Consider the following 22,148-nt stretch of genomic DNA (forward strand, 5'->3'; position numbering starts at 1 on the left):
ATGCCCAGACTGGTTTCTTATTTGGAAACTGCACTCCTCATCCTTACATGAGGTACAGACACAAAGTTAAGTATGTCAAACTATTAGGAGATCCTCTAGGCAGTGCTCAAGCCTCCCTCCTGTTCAGGGGTCAGGCTAATTTTGACCAGCCCATAAAGTGTATTAATACCAAATCTGGGGGCTGGGTGGTAGTGCAGCAGGTTAAGCGCAGGTGGAATTAAGTACAAGGATAGAATAAGGATCCCGGTTTGAGCCCCCAGTTCCCTACCTGCAGGGGGTGGGGTCGCTTCACGAGTAGTGAAGCAGGTCTGCAGGTGTATTTCTCTCCTCCACTATCTCTCTCCCCTCCTCTCTTGATTTCTTTCTGTCCTATCCAACAACAACAACAGCTGTAACAATAATAACAACAACAACAAGGGCAACAAAATGGGAAAAATAGCCTCTAGGAGCAGTGGATTCATTGTGCTATCACCAAACCTCAGTGATAACCCTGGAGGCAAAAATAAATAAATAAATAATAAATAATAAATAATAAAAAATAAAAAATACCAAATCTAAGAACTCGGGACATTCCTGAGAGTCAACAAATAAGATGCACATATCTGAGTGTGTGAGTCATATGCATATTTGAGGAATGGAAGGAGATATAATATTGGAGACTTAAAAAGACACATTTATAAAACTGTCAAATTCTGGGTTACTGATATGCTGACTTCATTCAATTTACAGATTCTGTAAATACAAAAAACATAAATCCAACTGAAAATAGGTTAGCACAGTGACTTACTTAGATATGAATTCTAGAGCTTCCATTTTCACCTGAGGGAAATTAGTCAAGTCATTCATCCCCTGAGAGTCCTATTTTCTCATCTATAAAATGTTGACAAAGTTAGTACCTAAATATGGGATTATTTAAAAGATCACCAAGAAGCATGCCAACTAAAAATGTACAGATTCTAGGGTGTCTAGAGCACCTGCAGGAGTTACCTGTTTCAGTCCTTGACCTCCACCTCTACATTTCCCAGTCCCTGTTCCTCTCTGATTCTATAAATCTTTCATGTTACTGTTTGGTGCTTCAAACACACTGTCAAGAATCTCCTCTTAAGCCATTTGATTTCTACCTAGTGAAACAACAGTTAGAATTGAATGCTTAAATTCAAAGCTTCTGAGTTTGATTTTTTTTTTTTATCCTGAGTGAACCACTCCATCTTTCCAGCCTCAGTTTCCTCACTTTTCCTTTGAACTGCTCTGAGCTTCAAATAAGAGACACAATGTTTGCTAATTTACACCTATGATCTCACAAGGAAGTCACTATGTTCTTCAAAATAGAAATCATTGCTTCCTGTGGCAAATAAGGAGCTAAGGCTCAGAATGACATCACCTATAAAAGGGCACTGGCTTCAAGGGAATGCAGTTTAATCTCAAAGGAAGTAGTATTTTTCATGAGGAAAGAAGAGAGATGCATGGCTGGTGTATGTTTCCTTGCACATTAGAATGCTTTTAAAGAATTTCTGCTAGGATTGATGTATATTTGTAAAAAATATGGAAGACTTCATAATATGGAGTTGGTGTATTGCACCAAAGTAAAAGACTCTGGGGTGGGTGGAGAGGAGAGTACTGGTCCTAGAAAGGGATAACAGAGGAACTAGTGAGGGCTGTATTGTTATATGAAAAACTGAGAACCAAAACGTTATGTATGTACATATTATTGTATTTACTGTCGAATGTAAAACACTAATTCTCCCCCAATTTTTTTCATATCATTAATTTGTAGGGAGTATATTCAATAGTTTCTTCTTTATTTAATTGTCACCAGGGTTATCAATGAGGATCAGTGCTGACACACAAATCCACTAGTCCCTATGGCCACTTTTTCTTTTTTTTAAAAAAATTAATATTTATTTATTCATTTTCCCTTTGTTTTTGTCCTTCTTGTTTTATTGTTGTGGTTATTATTGTTGTTGTTATTGATGTCTTCGTTGTTAGATAGGACAGAGATAAATTGGGAGAGGAGGGGGATACAGAGAGGAGGAGAGGAAGATAGATAGACACTTGCAGACCTGCTTCACCACTCCTGAAGCGACTCCCCTGCAGGTGGAGAGCCAGGGCTTGAACCGGGATCCTCTAGCCGGTCTTTGTGCTTTGCACCACCTTCACTTAACCCGACTCCTCCCCCCCCCCTTTTTTTTAATAAGACAGAGAAATTGAGAGGGGAAGGGGGAATAGAGGAAGAATTATAGACAGCTGCAGTTCTGCTTCACACACACACACACACACACACACACACACACACACACACCATTAAGGAGCAATTAGTATTGAAAGGCATTAGTTTCTGCCTTTTGAGACAAGGTAGGCTGTGACTTGCAACTGCAGATAGAAAATAAGGTCATAAATGATCTTCTGCTGCCCTCTAGTGTCTGTTTCAGATGACTGCTCTTGGAAAAAGTCCATCAAAGAATTATTGTATGCAAAGCTGCTTGCTAGATGCTTGGGATGGCAGCTTAGATATGCTACAAGGAAGTCTAATGTAAATAGGACAAGTTCTTTGCTTAGAAACTCTAATTCCATGCTAAGTTTATAAGTAGAAACTGGGAGAGAGGGCATGAAATTATGAACACTGATTTGCTTCAATCCAGTTGGTAATCAAGTACAGAAATTTGATTAAGTTTGCCAGTTACAGAGGAAGAGCCAAAAAGAGACCAGAGAAAGAAATAACTGTTGGAGCTGAATATTAAAAGAAACAAGGAAGAAATAACGTCCTAGTTAGCAGTAGAAAGAATACAAATTGGATGGCAGATAGCTCTGTGTTTGAATTTCAGTTTGCTTACCACTGATGCAATTTGACTACAACGTCTATGTATCATAAGTTGTGTACACAGTGGTGATAAGGAAAGGGGTGAGTAAAAGTTGAATCCAGCCTCAACTCTATTCATATGTCTATAGAGTTTAAATCCAAGTAAAACTGCATAGTTTTCTAACTCACACAAACAATGACTTAGGAGCTAGTCAGGGTCTAGTAATCACCACAGACAAGCTGCTTCCTCACTTGGAAATTGTCTCTTATGTATAAAATAAGACTAATGTCATCAATAATACAAAATAGTTGTTATAATGTAAAATTAGATATGCCCATGCCACATAAGAAATTTCAGTTCCTACTGTTACTGGCATGGTTATAAAAGCATAGTCTATTTGGGTTTTGTTGCAACGGGGGCTTCAGACATGTACAATATCACTTCTTCTCTGGGTCACTTTTTTTTTTCATTCTGACAGACAGAATAAAGGAGAGACATCACAGCAGTGAAACTTCTCTGTTACCAAAGTACTTTCCACGTGGTGCTGAGACTTGAATCTGGGCTGCACACAAGGCAATGCAATCACCCTACCAGGTGAGCTAATCTCTGGATTCCCTCTTGTTGTTGGAAGATGTGGTGGAATGAAATATGAGGGAAATGGGTCAGAGGGTAGAAAGAAGACTATTCTTTGCAAGATCTTGGGTTTGTTTTCCAGTATAGGTACAGGAACAGATACTTGGTGTCTCTCTCTCTCTCTTTCCTCTAGTTAAAAATATTTATTTCTTTGGTATAGAGATCAAGAGAAATTGAGAAGAAAGAGAAGATGAAGAGTGAGATAGAAAGAGAGATAGCTACATCACTTGTAATGCTTCACCCACTTGCATTTGGGGACAGAGGCTGGAATGTGGGTCCTTGTGCTTGGTAACATGCATACTTCTTGCGTATGGCACTGCCCAGACCCTAAATATTTTTGTATAATTTTTTAAAATTTCTTTACTGGGGGATTAATGGTTTATATTCAACAGTAAATATAATAGTTTCACATGTATAACATTTCTCAGTTTTCAACAAAGGATGACAGAGCACCCCACTAGGTGCTCTGTCATCCTTTTAGGACAAGTATTCTCCCCTCCACCCACCCCAGAGTCTCTTACTTTGGTGCAATACACCAACTCCAGTTCAGGTTCTACTTGTGTTTTCTAATCTTGCTTTTCAACTTCTACCTGAGACTGAGATCATCCCATATTCATCCTTCTGTTTCTCACTTACTTCATTTAACATGATTTCTTCAAGCTCCATACAAGATGGGCTGAAACAATGAAGTCACCATTTTTAATAGCTGAGTAGTATTCCATTGTGTATACAGACCACAACTTGCTCAGCCACTCATCTGTTGTTGGACACCTGGGTTGCATCCAGGCTTTGGCTATTACAAATTGTGCTGCTATGAACATAGGTATACACAAATTTTTTGGGGTGGGTGTGTTGGGTTCCTTAGGATATATCCCCAGGAGAGGAATTGTACTGTCATAGGGTAGATCCATTTCTAGCTTTCTGAGAGATCTTCATACTGCTCTCCACAGAGGTTAGTCCCATTTACATTCCCACCAGCAGTGAAAAACAGTTCCTTTGACCCCACAACCTCTCCAGCATTTGTTGGTGGTATCTCATTGTTGTCTTTATTTACATTTCTCTGACAATCAAAGACTTGGAACATTTTTTCATGTATTTCTCAGCCTTTTGGATGTCTTCTGTAGTGAATATTCTGTCCATGTCCTCCCTCCATTTTTGGATGGGGTCATTTGTTTTCTTGTTCTTGAGTTTGGCAAGCTCTTACATATTTTGGATATTAAGCTATTGTCTGATGTATGGCATGTAAAGATCTTTTCCCATTCTGTGAGGGGTCTCTTTGGGTATTGGTTTCAATTGCTGTGCAGAAGCTTTTTAATTTGATGTAGTCCCATGGGTTTATACTGGCCTTAGTCTTCTTTGTAATTAGATTCATTTCATTGAAGATGTCTTTAAAAATTACATGGAAAAGAGTTCTACCAATATTTCCCTCTAAGTATCTGATAGTTCTGGTCTAACATCCAAGTCCTTGATCCACTTGGAATTTACTTTTGTGTTTGGTGAAATATAGTGATTAATTTTCATTTTTCTGCATGTTTCAACCCATTTTTTCCAACACCGTTTGTTGAAGAGACTTCCCTTCCCCCATTTAATAGTCTGGACACCTTTGTCAAAGGTTAGATCTCCATAGGTGTGGGAGCTTACTTCTGGGCTGTCAATTATATTCCACTGGTCAGCATGTCTATTCATGTTCCAGTATCAAGCAGTTTTGATTACAATGGCCTTATAATACAATTTGAGATCTGGGAATGTGAAGCCTCCAGTTCTGTTTTTTCTTGGCAATTCTAGGTCTTTTCAGATTCCAGATAAACATTTTTTGTATAAATTTTATAGTGAGGTAAGAACTTGGAAAAAAAAAGGGAGGGTCAGAAGGAAATTAAACTTTTATCCTATTTTTAAAATTTTTTTTACTATCTTTATTTGATAGAGACAGCCATAAGTTGAGAGGGAAGGGGGTAATAGGGAAAGAGAGGGTGCTGGGCCATGGCACCTGCAAGGATCTTGGTTTGAGCCCCTAGCTCCCCACCTACGGGGGGGTCACCTCACAAGCAGATGACCCCTAACTTCCCCTTCCTTCTCAACTTCTCTCTGTATAATTAAAAAAAAAAAAAAGCCACTGTGATGCAGTATACCAGATAGGAAGTCTGGCACAGTGCTCAGCTGCGTCAGCCTTGGCAACAGAATATGCAGTGATCACGCACAGTGAACTGTAGGTGGATCTGGTCTGTGCAAATGTACAAAGCATTGTGGGTGGACTGAATAGTCTCAAAAGCACAGCCAACCAGAAGTCCGCTCTCTTGCTGCTGCTTCTTCTCCTGATCAGAGGGATCTTGGCCGAGGCGCTCGAGGTGTCCATCATGGCTGCAGTTCCTGGGAACTGAACACATGTTCTGCTAGCCGGTAAAATCTTAAGATTCCTCTTCAGCCATGAGTAACCTATACCTTAGTTGATAATTGATTATCTAATAGGACTAAACTTTTGATAACTACTCATGAACTTTATGGACCTAGTATATTATGAACTCCTGTTGATAATTGCTTATTTTGCAGTATCTAGATATTTGCCTTTCACCCTGTATTATCCAAATAAAGCCTTGAGTTGTTTAAACCTACTCCAAACCATCTCTCAGCTGAATCCATTATGTACCTTTTAGTTTTAAGTTACAACAAGCAGTGGATTGGTAGCATAGGCATCAAGCCCTAGTGATAACCCTGGAAGAGAGAGAGAGAGAGAGAAAGAGAGAGACAGAGAGAGAGAGAGAGAGACCAGAAGCCCTGTTTCACCACTTGCACAACTGTCACCCTGCAGGTGAGGACCAGGGGCTAGAACTCAGGTCCTTGCACATTGTAATGTGTGCACTTAACCAGCTGCACCATCAGCAGGCACCCTCTTTCCCCCTATTTTTTACCAAGCACAGGACATTGGGGACTTCACTGAATCCTCACAAAAGTGCTGTGAACTACCAATACTGTATTTTCCAACAGATGAGACAAGAGAGGATCTGAGAGATAGCCAACTATAGCTGCAGTCCATTCAGGCAGCCAGGGGCTCATTCCAAAACTTCTTTTTTCTACCATTGTTTTTAAATTAAGTTAATTTATTTTATTTTATAGTCATGGTTTAATAATGATTTACAAGACCGTAAGATAACAGGGGTATAACTCCATAAAGTCCCTACTACTAGAGCTCCATCTCTAATCCCCTCCATTGGAAACTTCCCTATTCTTTGAGTATGGACCAAAATTCTTTTTGGGGTGCGGAAGGTGGAAGTTCTGGCTTCTGTAATTGCTTCTCTGTTGAACATGGAGGATGGCAGGTCAGTCCTTACCCCCAGAAAGTTTCTACCTTACCTTGTAGGGTAGGGTTCTGGAGAGGTGAGACTTCAGTACACATTGGTAAGGTCGTCTGCCCAGGAGAGTCAGAATGGAATCATAGTAACATCTTTTGAATAATAATTAACAGGTTGCCTGCCTTTTCCTCTTTGAGTTTCCATTCCTTTTTAAAAAAATATTCTACTCAAAGTTCACCCCCTCGAAGAAAAGATTCTAAGATCAGTGCCTCAATTCCTTCCAGTATTTCTCTCTCTCTCTCTCTCTTTGTTTAGGGAACAAAAGGGAAATATCTAGAAGAAATTATGTCTAGACATGGTTTGTGGGATAGCGCTCATGGAGATGCTTATCGGTGGCCTATTATAAGTGGATATTCTTGCATCATATCACTTGAGTATAGCATTGAAAGAGTAGAGCAGAGTAGGCCAAGAAGGCACAACAGGCCTCTCAGGGGTCAGTAGGAAAGAGGCTGTCAGATTCAAATAACAGGAAAGTGTGAATTTGGAGTGTAGTATGCTGTTTGAACAGCCATGAGGAAAAAAGTGTCACTTGCTGACCACTTCCCTTGGGTGAAGCTGGGTGACTGATAGTCACATTAAAAAGCTATCTATCTGAAGTTGGGTGGTACCATAGTGGGTTAAGCGCACACGCCGTGAAGAGCAAGAATTGGTGCAAGGATCCCGGTTCAAGCCCCTGGCTCCCCATCTGCAGGGGAGTCGCTGCACAAGCACTGAAGCAGGTCTGCAGGTGTCTCTTTCTCTCCCCCTCTTTGTCTTCCCCTCCTCTCTCCATTTCTTTCTGTCCTATATAACAATGACAACATCACTAACAACAACAATAATAACTACAACAACAATTAAAAAAAAACAGCTATCTTTCAATACATTGACAGTTAATATGTTTAGAACATTTTCAAGGTGATGTATTTCTCCCATGGCTCCCCTCTTCTGTGTGACTGCTGTTAAGGACAGAACAGGGACTTATGAGTTCACTCATGAAAAATTAAAATAGAAGTAAATTAAAAAGAAGTGTTAAAATCCATGAGGTACTCCCAGTTTTACATTGAGGGAATCAGAAAAAATAATAATAGCTACAATATTGCAGACCAGATGTTCTGCTATTTGCTCTGTATGCATCAGCTTACTTGTTCTGTACAAGTTCTAACAACAAAGAAACACATCTTTCATTATCACCTTTTAAAGTTGAGGGAAGAGAGGATCAGAGAGGTGAAGTCAGTGGTTGGGATAACTAGACTTCCACTTTGTTTGTTTGTTATCACTCTTGCTGTTGATAATGGCTCCTGAACTCACACATGTACAATTCTACTGCTCTTGAGTCAACTTCTTCATTCCTTTTTTTTTTTTTTTTGACAGAAACTCCAAGGCATTAAGTACCACTCCACCACATATGGTGCTCCATGGTGCTATACTGCTTCCAGGGGAGTAGAGGCTTGAACCCATCACCTTATGCATGGTCAGACATGCATACTTGCCTGATGAGTTACCTCCTGGCCCACCCTTCTAAATTCTAAGCACTTCCTCACTATTTTTAAGTGTTTCAGATCTGTTAGATTTCTGTAGATTCAGGTATGAGTGGTCAAGAATTTTCAAAATTGGTGTAAAATTTCTATTAATTCTGCTCATTGTAGCACAGTGATCATCAATAAAACTATTAACATAACAATATATGGGCAGTCACTAGGAAAATGAAAGTAAGGAAAATAGATAGAGGTCAATATACTTAGGAAGAAGTTAGGGAAATTGTCATGAATAATCATAAATATGTTTTGGACCAGTAAAGTAGCTCACTTGAACAGTGTGTTGCTTTGCCGTGCACATGCACATAACCAAGCATTGGATAGGTCCTCCATTACACTGAAAGAAGTTTCAGTGCTATGATTTCTCCCCCCATACACACACACACACACACATATATATTAAGTATAAGAAAAGTCCAGAGTAGTGTAGACCTCATCTGCAACAAATAAATGATTTTTGATTTCCATTAAATAGAAAAATAGAGATTTATTGGGAGTCAGGCGGTAGCATAGCAGGTTAAGCGCAAGTGGCGATAAGCGCAAGGATCATGTAAGGATCCTGGCTCCAGCCCCTGGTTCCCACTTGCAGACTTTGCAGGGGAGTCACTTCATAGGTGATGAAGCAGGTCTGCAAGTATCTATCTTCCCCCCCTTCCCCTCCTCTCTCCATTTCTCTCTGTCCTACCCAACAACAACGACATCAATAACAACAATAATGACTACAACAATAATAAAAAACAACAAGGGCAACAAAAGGGAAAATAAATATTAAAAAAATAAATTAAAAAAAGAAAAATAGAGATTTATATTTCTATTACATATTTACTCTCCCTACTATGTTACATACATACACTATGATAAAATAATATGTATTATATAGATAGGATTTTTTTCCACTAAGAATCACTGAAAACATTAACCAAAACTAATGAAAATATTTACCTACAGGATGAACAAGGAAAGGACAAAAGCCACTTTTTTTTTCTTTTAGTATATCTCATTGTATAAGCTTTAGTTTTGAAGTTCCATAAAAGTTTTACGTACTTACTGGTAAATGGCTTATCTGGATAATGCTCTTTGTCCTGTATATGATCCAGGTTCAAGTTCAGTGATGTGGTGCTTTTCTCCCCTCTCTGTTTCTCTCTCTCTCTCTCTCTCTCTCTCAAAAGTCCCCTCAGAACAGCAAAACCCTGGTAATGACAAAAATTATAACTTTAGAAAGTAAATATAAATACAAAAATAATCTCTACAAATTACATTCAAACAAATAACACATCTAATCATATATTAAAGTGCTGCCACAAGCACAGAGAAAAAAATAATTCTTTTTAGTAGTAGTTCTAACATAAAGGGGTTTTGTTGTTGCTGCTGCTGCTGCTTATTTTGTTTTACATTAATCATGAGAAATATTCCAACAGGAAAAAATGATTTGTAGATAAATATTAAACTACGTTGAATGAACTTATTGCTAGCTGTAATATTCTGATTTTGAAACTATTATATATTATTTGGTAGGCTACAGCAAAATGTTCTTATGCAATTAGGATTAGGAACTAAGGCTAAGAGATCCAAAAGGCTAACAAATACATGAAAAACTGCACCGGGTTACTGATTGTCAGATAAATTCAAATAAAGACAACATTGAAATACCACCTCACCCCTGTGAGAATGGCATACATCAAAAAGGACAACAGCAACAAATGCTGGAGAGGCTGTGGGGACAAAGAATGCTTGTACAGTGCTGGTGGAAATGTATTTGGTCTAACCCCTGTGGAGAACAGTCTGGAGAACTCTCACAATGCTAGACATAGACCTCCCATATGACAATATGACCCAGTAATTCCTCTCCTACGGATATACCCTAAAGACTCCATAACACCCAACCAAAAAGGTATTTGTACACCTATGTTCATAGCAACACAATTCATAATAGTTAAAACCTGGAAGCAACCCAGGTCCCCGACAACAAATGAATGTCTGAGAAAGCTGTGGTATGTATGTATACACAATGGAATACTACACAGCTATTAAGAACAATGAACCTACCTTCTGTGACCCATCTTGGATGGAGCTAGAAGGAATTATGCTAAGTGAGCTAAGTCAGAAAGACAAAGATGAGTATGGGATGATACCACTCATAAAAAGAAGTTGAGAAAGAACAGAAAGGGAAATTCAAAGCAGGATCTGACTGAGTCTGGAGTAGGGCACCAAAGTAAAATTCTCTGGGTGGAGGGTGAGGGTGGATGCTCAGCTTCTCTGGGGTGGGGGTGGGTGGTGGGTGGCATGGGACACAGTCTTTTGGTGGTGGGAATGATGTTTATGTATACTCCTATTAACTTGTAGTCATATAACATACCTAAAATACTTTCTCATTTCTACACTAAGATTCCTATTCTCATCAGCTCTATTCCTACTTTTTTGTTCTTGGTCATTAATTATTTTGTCCTGATTTATATTTTATTGCCTTCCAGCCACCAAGTTGCAGTTACCATCATACTGACTTCCATGGGCAGACAACCTCACCAAATATATCCTGGAACCTTACCTCTCTACAGCCCTAAACCACTGGGAAAAATGGAAACAGTCTGAGGGTGTGGATCAACCTGCCAATGCCCATGTCCAGCAGAGAAGCAGTTACAGAAGCCAGAACTCCCACCTTCTGTACCCCAAGAATTTTGGACCATTCTCCCAGAGTGGGAGAAAATGACAGGGGAAGATGACTAGAGGGCTATGAACTCCAATTCCATTGGGACCCAGAGAGAGAAGAGGAAAAAAGGAAGGGAATTTGAAAGTAATAATAGGTGTGGGTGTGACTTTGAAGGGAACAAAGGAAGGGCCATAGGAAAAAGGTGTGGGGGGGAGATATATAAATATGGACAGATCTTTATAGAAATGATGGTCAACCTATATCTGCAAGCTTGGGAGAACTACTGAAGCTTCCAATGGAGGAATGGGGATACAGAACTCTGGTGGTGGGAATGGTACAGAATTATACCCCTATTATCCCATAATTTTGTAAATTAATATTAAGTCACTAATAAAATTAGAGAAAAAACAAATTAAAAGGGAACTTTGTAAATGCTTACATTATGTAAATATAATTAATGGCTAAATCAAGGTAGTAGATAAAATTGATTCACTTAAAATTCTTTTTAATCTATAAATTTAAATTAAATTCAAACATGTATTAAAAACTCATCATGTAGGTAGTCCGGGAGGTGATGCAGTGGATAAGGCTTTGGACTCTTAAGCTTGATGTCCTGAGTTCAGTTCCTGGCAGCTCATCTACCAGAGTGATGTTTGGTGTTTTTCTCTCTCTCCTGTCATTTCTCATGAATAAATAAAAATCTTAAAAAAAACAAAACTCATCATGTAGTAGATGTTAACTGCACAGAGACACATAATAGTTAGAGTAAGGCTTATGAACTTTCAGTAAAAGGGAGACTAATGGAAGACAGGTGGAGGGAGAGATGTGATTTATAAATAGAATTAAGAAAGAGGAAGGGGTTGTCTAAAATGGCCAAAGATACTTGCATGTTTTGATGCTTTTAACAGTAAGTCCCATTTGAGAACCTACTTTGAAAATGTTCAAAGAATTAAGTCCAAGATGAGAAACACATACACACACACACACACACACACACACCAATTAAACAAACAAAAATCAATGGGCATCAAACTGAAGAGCTTCTGCAAAACAAAAGGAATCATTATTTAAAAAAAAAGACACCCCCACATAATGAGAGCTATTCATATGTTACACATCAGATAAAGAACTAATAATCGAAATACATGAAGAACAAACTGAACTCAGAAAAAAAAAAGAGAAAGAGAAGAGGACTGGACAGAATAGGAATGATGATAAGGGAGATATATCAGAAGGAAAGGAGAAAGAAAATTTTTAATAGAAAATTTTTAATATTTATTTATTTTCCCTTTTGTTGCCCTTATTGTTTAAAATTGTTGTGGTTACTGATGTCGTTGTTGTTGGATAGGACAGAGAGAAATGGAGAGAGGAGGGGAAGACAGAGAGGGGAGAGAAAGACAGACACCTGCAGACCTGCTTCACCACTTGTGAAGCAACTCCCCTGCAGGTGGGGAGTCGGGGGCTCGAATCGGTATCCTTATGCCGGTCCTTGCTTTAGAAAGAAATATTTTTTAAAGGTGGTATGGAAGCTAATGATTAACAAATAGAGCCCATATGTTGCATGACGGTATAGTGTTTGGGAACTGTAGGTACAATTCTCTTTTTAAAAATTTTTTTTTTAGTATTTATTTTCCCTTTTTGTTGCCCTTGTTTTTCATTGTTGTTGTAGTTGTTGTTGTTATTGATGTCGTCGTTGTTAGATAAGACAGAGAGAAATGGAGAGAGGAGGGGAAGACAGAGGGGGGAGAGAAAGACAGACACCTGCAGACCTGCTTCACAGCCTGTGAAGAGACGCCTCTGTAGGTGGGGAGCCGGGGGCTCAAACCGGGATCCTTAAGCCGGTCCTTGTGCTTTGCACCACATAAGCTTAACCCGCTGCGCTACCGCCGACTCCCCTGTAGGTACAATTCTTACATGTCTCCTTGAGCACATGCAGATTTATTTTCAAGGATACATGTGAAGACTTGAAAATAGGGATCCTCTAGAAATCATATAAGTTCATTTGTGCATATATTACTTCTCAGATAGAGTCTACATTGTTTTTGGATTACACACATTTGTTTTGGTCTTTATTTGGATATACAACTTACACCCTTTCCTCTTCCAGGTTGACTCATCTTTCTCTGTCCCTTCTGCAAAGTCTACAAAAAAAAAAAATCACCCAATATTCATAACCAGTAGCCAATTTTGCGAAGTAAAAGCAAAATAAATGATAAATACATCTCTTAAATTTAGACTACAATAACATTTGTAATTAAAAAAGGACGACAGGAAAAATGTTCAAAGTTACTGATTATCAAAGAAATGCAAATAAAGACAACAATGAGATTACACTTCAGTCTTGTGAGAGTGTCATACATTAGAACACATGTTGGTGAGGTTGTGGGGGAAAAGGAATCTTTCTGCACTGCTAATCAGAGTGTAAATTTGCTTAGCTCCTGTGGAAAACAGTCTAGATATTTCTCAGAACACTAGAAATGGACCTACCCTATGGCCTGGCAATTCCTCTCTTGAGGATATATTCTAAGAAACCAAATACATTCATCCAAAGAGATCTGTGTAAATCTATGTTCACAGAAGCATATTTTGTGATAGTCAAAACCTAGAAACTACCTAGGTGTCCAGCAACAAATGAGTGGCTGATAAAGTCATGGTATATATACACAATGGAATACTACTCAGGTGTTAAGAATGATGAATTCACCATCTTCACCTCATCTTGGACAGTTTGAAGGAATTATTTTAAGTGAGAAGGGCAATACTGGATGATGTCACATGTGAAACTTAATAAAAGGCAGAATGAGAAAACATAAAGTGAAGCTTGGACTGGGTTTGGTGTACTGCACCAAAACAAAGGACTTAGGGCAAGAAAGGAAAGAAGTGGAACAGGGGTGGTGGAAAGTGTATTGGTTTTGGATTCATGATGGTGGAAGTGGATCTAAGTTGGGAGTGAGAGTAGTTTGCAAACACCTGTCATAAGGAGATAAAAAATTGTACCCAGGTGTCAAGAATTGCGCTGCTAGCCATTAAGTCCTTAGTGAAATAATTTTTTAAAAGTTATTGTTAAAGAAATGTCACTTTTGTATTGCTTCCCCACTCTCTTTTCCTGGCTAGGGTGAAACAAGCCATCACAAAAGGTTCATATAATAAGTAAGTGTGATCAGTATCCAGTCAAGAGCCAGTAAGCAAAATAACTCTCAGCCCAACAACACGTTTTTTTTTTTTTTTTTTTTTTTTTTTTTACTGTTTACTTATAAAAAGGAAACATTGACAAAACCATAGGATAAGAGGGGTACAACTCCACACAATTCCCGCCGTCAGAACTCCATATCCCATCCCTTCCCCTGATAGCTTTATCCCTCTGAGAGTAAGGACCCTTGTAAGATCTGCATCCTGCCAGCAATTACAAGTGTGATGTTGGCATAAGTTCTGTCTCCAGTTACGTTTTCAAACGAGTCCTCAGTCCTGGACAATCAATTAATTGCAGTCTATAAGAAACCATGATGCAAAGAATACAGCTTTCTGGACTTGGATTCCTAACTCACTGGAACAATGAAATAAGTATTGTTGTTTTTTAACATTTATTTATTTATCCCCTTTTGTTGCCCCTGTTTATTGTTGTAGTTATTATTGTTGTTGTTCAATAGGACAGAGAGAAATGGAGAGAAAGGAGAAGACAGAGAAGGGGAGAGAAAGATAAGATACCTGCAGACCTGCTTCACCGCTTGTGAAGCAACTCCCTGGCAGGAGGGCAGCCTGGGGCTCTAACTCGGATTCTTGAGCCAGTCCTTGCGTTTTGCGTCTCCTGCGCTTAACCCGCTGCGCTATCGCCAGACTCCTGTGAATGTTTTAAACTACAGAATTTTAGAATAACTAAAGAGAGGAATAACAGCGCAACAAACAACTTTATGTTATTTCAAATAAACCTATCAATTTCAAACCTTTTAGTCTCCAAATTAGTCAAGATAAACTAGAATGTTAACTCCTAACATTTTCTCTCCTGTGTTTTATGAATAAAAGATTCCTCTTCTGGGGGCTGGGAGGTTGTGCAGAGGTAGCACAAAGACAAAGGACCTGCATAATGATCCTGGTTAGAGCCCCGGCGTCCCCACCTGCAAGGGAGTCACTTCACAAGCGGCGAAGCAGGTCTGCAGGTGTCTACCTTTCTCTCTCCCCTCTGTCTTCCCTTCCTCTCTCCATTTCTCTCTGTCCTATCCAACAATGATGACATCAGTAACAACTACAACAATCAAACAACAAGGGCAACAAAAGGGGATAAATAAATAAATATTTTTAAAAGTACTTAAAAAATAAAATAATAGTAATTCTAACAATCATTGCAATTCAGGTAACATTCTTTCATATAATAATTTCAAAATAAACAGGCAATATTTTAAAAACTTTAGATCTATTGAGACATATATTCACAGCAATCATATGTGAATAAATAGCTATCACTAGCACTTTTTGCAGATATAAAAAGTAAGGTAAAGAGACACTAAGTAAGTGATCCAGGGTTATGTAGCTCTTGAATCACAATGGGCACTGAAAGATTATTTTGAATCATCATCTTTATAACGTGAAATAAAAAATAAAACACCTTCTCATCTTTCCCCCCACATAATCTTCTAGGTGAATGAAACTGTGTTTCCAGCTTTCTCACTTTTAAGCCCTCACTCTTTTTACTACCCAGTGGTGAGTCAAATAAGTAAATGTATTATTATTATTATTATTATTATTATTATTATTATTATTATTATTGTAATGCAATGAACATGACTACATTAAGCAGCTTCCAAACACGAAAGTGCTTTCCTTCCTCTATCTCTTTTTTTCCCCCAACTATCCTATGGCTTAGCTACTTTATTTTTTATTTTATTTTGTTATGTTTAAGGCTTTATTTATTTATTTTTATTTAACAAGAGAAACCAAAGTACCACTCGGCCATATGCTGTGCTGGGAACTGAACCTAGGGCTTCATGAACACAAGCCCTGTGCTCTACCTGCTGAGCCACCTTCTCATATATAAGAGTTAAACTAGATGGGAGAGGGGAGGTGTAGCACCCATTTGAGCATACTTGTTATAATGCGTAAAGACATAGATAGATTCAAGGCCCCAATACCTACAAGGGAGAAAATTTCCTGAGTGTTGAAGCTGTGCTACAGGTGCTTCTCATTCTCTCTCCCTGTCTATCTCACTCTTCTTCCTCAATTTCTCTCTGTCTCTATTCAATAAATAAAACAGCTTTTTTAAAAAATCAAACTAGATATCTTCATGTTACTGGAGAAATAAATACTTATCTCATAAGGTCAGGCTATTGGTTAAGCTGAGCTCCCCCACTCCCAAATTCAGTTTAAAATTATAACCCCAATAAGTCAGAATGCAACTGTATTTGGAAATAGAGTTACTATATTACATTATATTACTATATTATATTATTTGACTAGTTACTATAGATGTAACTAGTCAAGATGTAATCATAGAGGAGCTTCAGTTGGGTAAGATGGAGGCTGGGTTGACTAATATGACTATTGTCCTTATGAGAAGAAGCAGACACAGAGAAATGAATGGCATGTGAAGACAGAGACATAGGAACATGGCCATGTGAATGGGAAGGTGGACATAGGAAATGTACTCCTACAAATTAAAGGACATGTGGAACCATCAGGAAGAGGAGACAAGAAATTGCCTTAGAGATCTTAGATGAAGCATGGCTCTGCTGGTACCTTGATTTCAGACTTCTAACCCCCAGAACTGTATTTTAAACCACCCAGTTTGTGACACTTTACTAAGGCAACCTTAGGAAACTGTACAGGTGACTTAAATGTTAAATGAAAAAAGTATGATGTTTAAGTGTAGAATAATGAGTAGCTAAAGTACTCCACAAAGAACATTTTATTTAATGTCTCTACAAATGAGAAATGTTAATACTGTGCCAGGGGGATGCAAAACCACAGGATTAATATAAGTGTATGTCCCTCCAGAGTGTTTATTTTACTCTGGGTTTTTACAGAAAACGTAAGAATTAATTTAGCTATTAAGTAATTTAGACATTAAAAATTACTCATAAAAAAGGCACACAGAAAATGTTAAGGAAAAACAAAAAATTGTTTTTTAATGCATGTTTGGGTTACAATGTCCAACTCTCAAAAGTTTTATAAATTCATCTCTGTGAGTGGGAGAACATAAGTATGAAACTACATTCAGTAGCCCAGGATATGTCACAGTGGCAGAGGCTAGCATGAGGTCCTGAGCTCAATTCTCAGCACTAAATATGCCGGAGTGGTGCTCTGGCATGTCTGCCAGTCTGTCTCTCTCTCATGAAATGAGTAAAATAATATACAAACAAACACATACACACATGAACTAGGGTTAGTCCTTTAAGACTTCAGCTGCTCAGGAGATGGAACAATTGATAAAGGAATGAATTTGCAAAAATGAGGTTCCAGGTTCAGTCTCTGACACTTGTGACAAAGAATTGCTTGGGTTCTTTCATTTTTTCCCTCCCACTTCTACCCCAGTACTAGAAAAATAAATATAAATATATCTCTTTAGGGTGTCAAGTGGTGGTGCACCTGGTTGAGCGTACACATTATAGTGCAGAAGGACCCTGGCTCATGCCCCTGCTCCCCACCTGCAAGGGGAAAGCTTTATAATTGGTGAAGCAGGGCTGCACATGTATCTCTCTGTCTCTCTCCCTCTCTCTATCCTCCACCCCTCACAATTTCTCTCTGTTTTTACCAAATAGTAAAAATAAATAAAAATATATTTTTAAATAAATCTTTTTAAAAAGCGAATTGGGGCTGGTTAACTATGGTTTTCAGTAAGTTGGTGCTCACTCTCTCCCACCTGTTGAGAAGGGGTAGACTTTTAAGTCTCAAGGTTTCATAATAATTTCTCTATCTACAGAGGAATCAGTAAGGTTTCCTATCCAGATAGATTCCTTGCTACTCTAAACAGTCTATACTCATATAAAATGATATCATGATGGAGCTTCAGTTAAGTTTTAAACAAGATAGGAAACAAGGGCAAAGAAGAGTCCCTCGTCTACTTTAGTGCTGTTGCTCACAGTAGCACATCTGTCTTTGCCTGGAAAGAACCACACCCTGATTTCCTAAGCTTTATCCTTTCTTTGCTCTTTGGTGTCTTATAAGCAAATCTTACTCAATAAAATATGGTTTTAAAACCCACCACATGGAGCTCTGCCCCACTACGGAAAAAGAAAGACAGGCTGGGAATGTGGATCAACCTATCAATGTCCATATTCAGCGGGGAAGCAATTACAGAAGCCAGACTTTCCACCTTCTGTACCCCATAATGATCCTGGGTCCATACTCCCAGAAAGATAAATAATAGGAAAGCTATCAAGGGAGGGGATGGGACATGGAGTTCTGGTGGTAGGAACTGTGTGGAATTGTACCCCTCTTATCCTATGGTCTTGTTGATGTTTCCATTTTATAAATTATATATATGTAACCACCACACACACACACCAGGGCTATTGCTGCTTGTAAGATAACTTACATTTCTTTATTGTTTTCCTTTTATTTACTCTAATAGAGACCAAGAGAAACTGGGAAGGAGAAAGAAGGAGAGAGAGGGAAACAGAAAGATAAAACACCTGTAGCACTGCTCCACCACTCCTGAAGTTTCCCCCTTAGATACCAGGGACTAGAACCTAGGTCCTTGTGCACAATAGCATGTGTGCACTACCAGGTGCACCAAGGTCTAGCCACAAAACACAACTAGGCTTTGGATGTTTTTTTTTTTTTTTTTTTTTTTTAGCATGAATGAACTGGATCTAAAATCTGACTCTACCACCTCCCAAGAAGTGACTGTAAAGAAGTTATATGATCCTGCTGAGCTTAGGTTACCTCTTTTGCAAGACAAAACTACTGACAGTTTCTTGAATATTCCTTGAGAGGATTAACAGTGAACCATGATTAAAATCTATGAAGTGGTCTAGTATACTGTTGATGTTAAAAAAAAAAAAAAAAAAAAAAAAAGCTGGTACTTACCCAACTGATCTAAGTCACTTTGCAGCCAGAATAACTGCAGATCAGGTGGGGGCTATAATTTGCCTAAAGTCACAATTCTGATTCTGATTCTGATTCTGATTTACTCAGCAAATTTTACATGGTGAGCACTGTGCTAAGAGAAGTGAAGACCAGGAACATTGTCCTTTTTGGAGTTTGTAGTGAATATCATAGAAAGTTAATAATAAATATATATTTTATTGCCACTGGGACTAGGTGCTGGCAGTATAAATCCACCATTCCCAATGGCCATTTTTTTAAAACCTATTCTATTAGATAGGGCAGATAAACTGAGAGTGGTAGGGGACACAGAGAAAGACAGATGCCTACAGACTGCTTCACTGCCAGTGAAGCATCCCTCCTGAAGGAGGAGAGTGGGGGCTCAAACTCAGGTCCTTGCACATGGTAACATGTCAGCTCAACCAGGTATGCCACTACCAGGTCCCTGGAAGTGCAAAATTAAATCTCAACCTGCTATGTGCTTTGTGGGATATCATTATATTGCAAGTCATAGTTTTTATGGGAATGAAGTGAGCAATTAGGAGTTCCCAGGAAACCAAGAAAGTAGAAGTGAGCAGTACTTCTCTCCTCTATCTTTTGTTAGTTACACATTTTGAAGAAAATCTGCCTTAGCATCCTCCAGTTTCTGATTAAGCTCCCTCTCATCCAATACTTGGGCTCAACTTACTCCTGACCTCACTAATAAAACCCTGACTGGCCCAGGACTGCAAACATGTCCTTGTATGCTGGGTATACTGTGAGAAATAGGTTGAGCTTGGTGAGGCTTTTCCCACTGAAAAACGGGGAACTGAGGCAACGAATCTTCCTATAAGACTCCCTCTTGTGAGGTAGAGCTTGGAAGAGGCACGGACTCAGTTTTTTTGCCTCCTTATCTCTAGAAATCCTGTATTTTTCTGCCTCCAGGAGCCTGGCATTCCTTAAAACATTAAGCTGGCTTCCCCTGCTCCACCCTACATTCCTTGATACTATGGCCCGCCCTTTTATTATCTACATATCAATCTTCTGCTTTGTCTAACAAATGACTTAAGGCCTCCTCCCTATCCCCCCACCCATTCTGCTCATTTAATATATTCTTTTCCTACCCTCAAGACTGCAGAGTCTTATTAATCCTACCAGTTAAACTCCTAGCAACAGTTGCTAAGGAAGTCCCTACCTTTTTCACCATTCTCTGCCCCTTTCCTAACCATGTATGGTATTGTCAAGCCACTTCCGTTTCTGATTTGCCTCTTCTGGTTTCTGGGCTAGAGGAGCAGGCACGTGGACCAGGAGGCAGATGCAGGCCATTGCGATTGGCACCGTGTGTCTTAACCAAGTGTGCTACTTTGGGGTGCTTGGATAAATAAAGATTTGAATGGCCTTACTGCCATGAGCTTGGTTCCTGGGTTATCTCTGTCTTGCATCACTAGTCTGACACTTGTAGTTTCAGGTAACCCAAGAGATTTATGTCAACCAAGGCATGCTGATATTTCAGGCCTATCTAAAGGATGCTCTGAAATATGCAAATCCAATCTTCTATTGCCCTCAGCATCCAAAATACTGGGTTTTAATACTTTTGAAATAGTTCTGGAACTTGAAGATGTCATGTTAAGCAAGATAAACCAAAAGTAGAAGGACAAATACCTAATGATCTCACCTATTGATGAGCCTTAGTAAATAGGGTCAAGAATGGAGAACACAAAGTGAAACTTGGACTGGGTACGATGTATAACATCAAAGAAAAAGGACTCTGGAGAAGGATGAGCTGAAGATAACCATGTGACCCTGGTGCATGATGTAGAGGAACCTAGTTTACAGGTTACAGGATCTTTCTTTCTTTCTTTCTTTCTTTCTTTCTTTCTTTCTTTCTTTCTTTCTTTTTTCTTTCTCCCTACCAAGATTATTGCTGGGACTAAGTGTCTTCATGATGAATCCACCATTCCTGGTGGCCATTTCTTATTTAATAAGAATTTGATAGAATTTGAGAGGGGATGGGAGACAGAGAAGGAAAGAGAGTTACCTGCAGTACTTGCTTCACCACTCATGAAGCTTACCTTCTGTAGGTGGGAACTAGGAGTTTGAACTTGGGTCCCTGCATATGGTAATGTGTGCAGTCTTAACCAGGTGCATGCTCCACCTCTCAGCCACCATGGGTAAAGTGTTCTGCAGAGAATTTTCACTGGGTGGTGAGAAACTGTACCCAGGGTGTCAAAGACTGCACTGTAAACCATTCACTGCCCAATTATACACATGAAGTACTTGACAACAATCAGATATTAAAGTTCAAATCCAGTAGTTTTTTTGTTTGTTTTTGTTTTTATTTTTTTGGCCTGGCAGGTAGTACAGTGAATAAAGCCTTGGATTCACAAACACGAGGTGCCAAGTTCAATCCCCAGCATCACTTATACCAGAGTAATATTCTAATTTTCTCTCTCATTCATAAGTAAACAAAATTTTTAAAGGATAGGTGTTTTCTTACCTGTGTTCTTTATAATTTTGTCATTGTGTAGGACTGAATACATAAATGGAACTTCAAGTCTATCCTACTTCAAAGTGTTAAGCGCATAGAATGGAAACCATATAGTCAGGGAAATGGACCATAATTGTAGAGATGTGAGAAAATCCTGACAGAGCATGCACAATCACTAAGCACTGAGCCTGACCTAAAACCACCTACTTGAGACCCCACACAGTGAGTACCCATTTTCTCTTGTAGGATTCACAAGGACGGAACCAGTCCCTGAAAATTGGCTAAATTGTGAGTTATGGGAAACAGGGGATAAGAGTATAAAATTTTTGATTTAAAAATATTGAAAGTTATTTTTGTTGGTAACATGTGCCCTTTACAGGACACACCATCACCTGATTCCTCCTATTAATTTTCTCTTAACAAATATTTCCAGTGCTCTGTAGACCTTTCCATTGTGTTAAAGAACTTAGAAGGCTCATGATGAGAGTTGGTAAAGTATTACTTGGTAACATAACCTCTCCCTGCTCTTACATAGTCTTTCTTAGGCAGTCTCTGATGGGTTCTAATTAGCTATAGGGTCTCAGTCCAGGGAAGAATACCCTTCTTGGCTCTCCAAAAGTGAGACTAGGATTTGGATGCCTAGGTAGTCTTAATTTATAAAGATGAGGGGTACAGTCTGTTCCTTTATCTATCTTTGCCACT

At 38.8% G+C, this 22,148-nt stretch overlaps 1 protein-coding gene across 4 annotated transcripts in view; it reads right to left on the minus strand.

Moving 5' to 3' along the window:
* ASTN2 (astrotactin 2) overlaps positions 1-22,148 on the minus strand; it is a 1,286,255-nt gene that overhangs the window by 269,495 nt on the left and 994,612 nt on the right. The window lies entirely within an intron of this gene.

This window comes from Erinaceus europaeus, chromosome 10 (genome assembly GCF_950295315.1).
Source record: "Erinaceus europaeus chromosome 10, mEriEur2.1, whole genome shotgun sequence".
In the NCBI taxonomy this organism is placed as follows: domain Eukaryota; kingdom Metazoa; phylum Chordata; class Mammalia; order Eulipotyphla; family Erinaceidae; genus Erinaceus; species Erinaceus europaeus.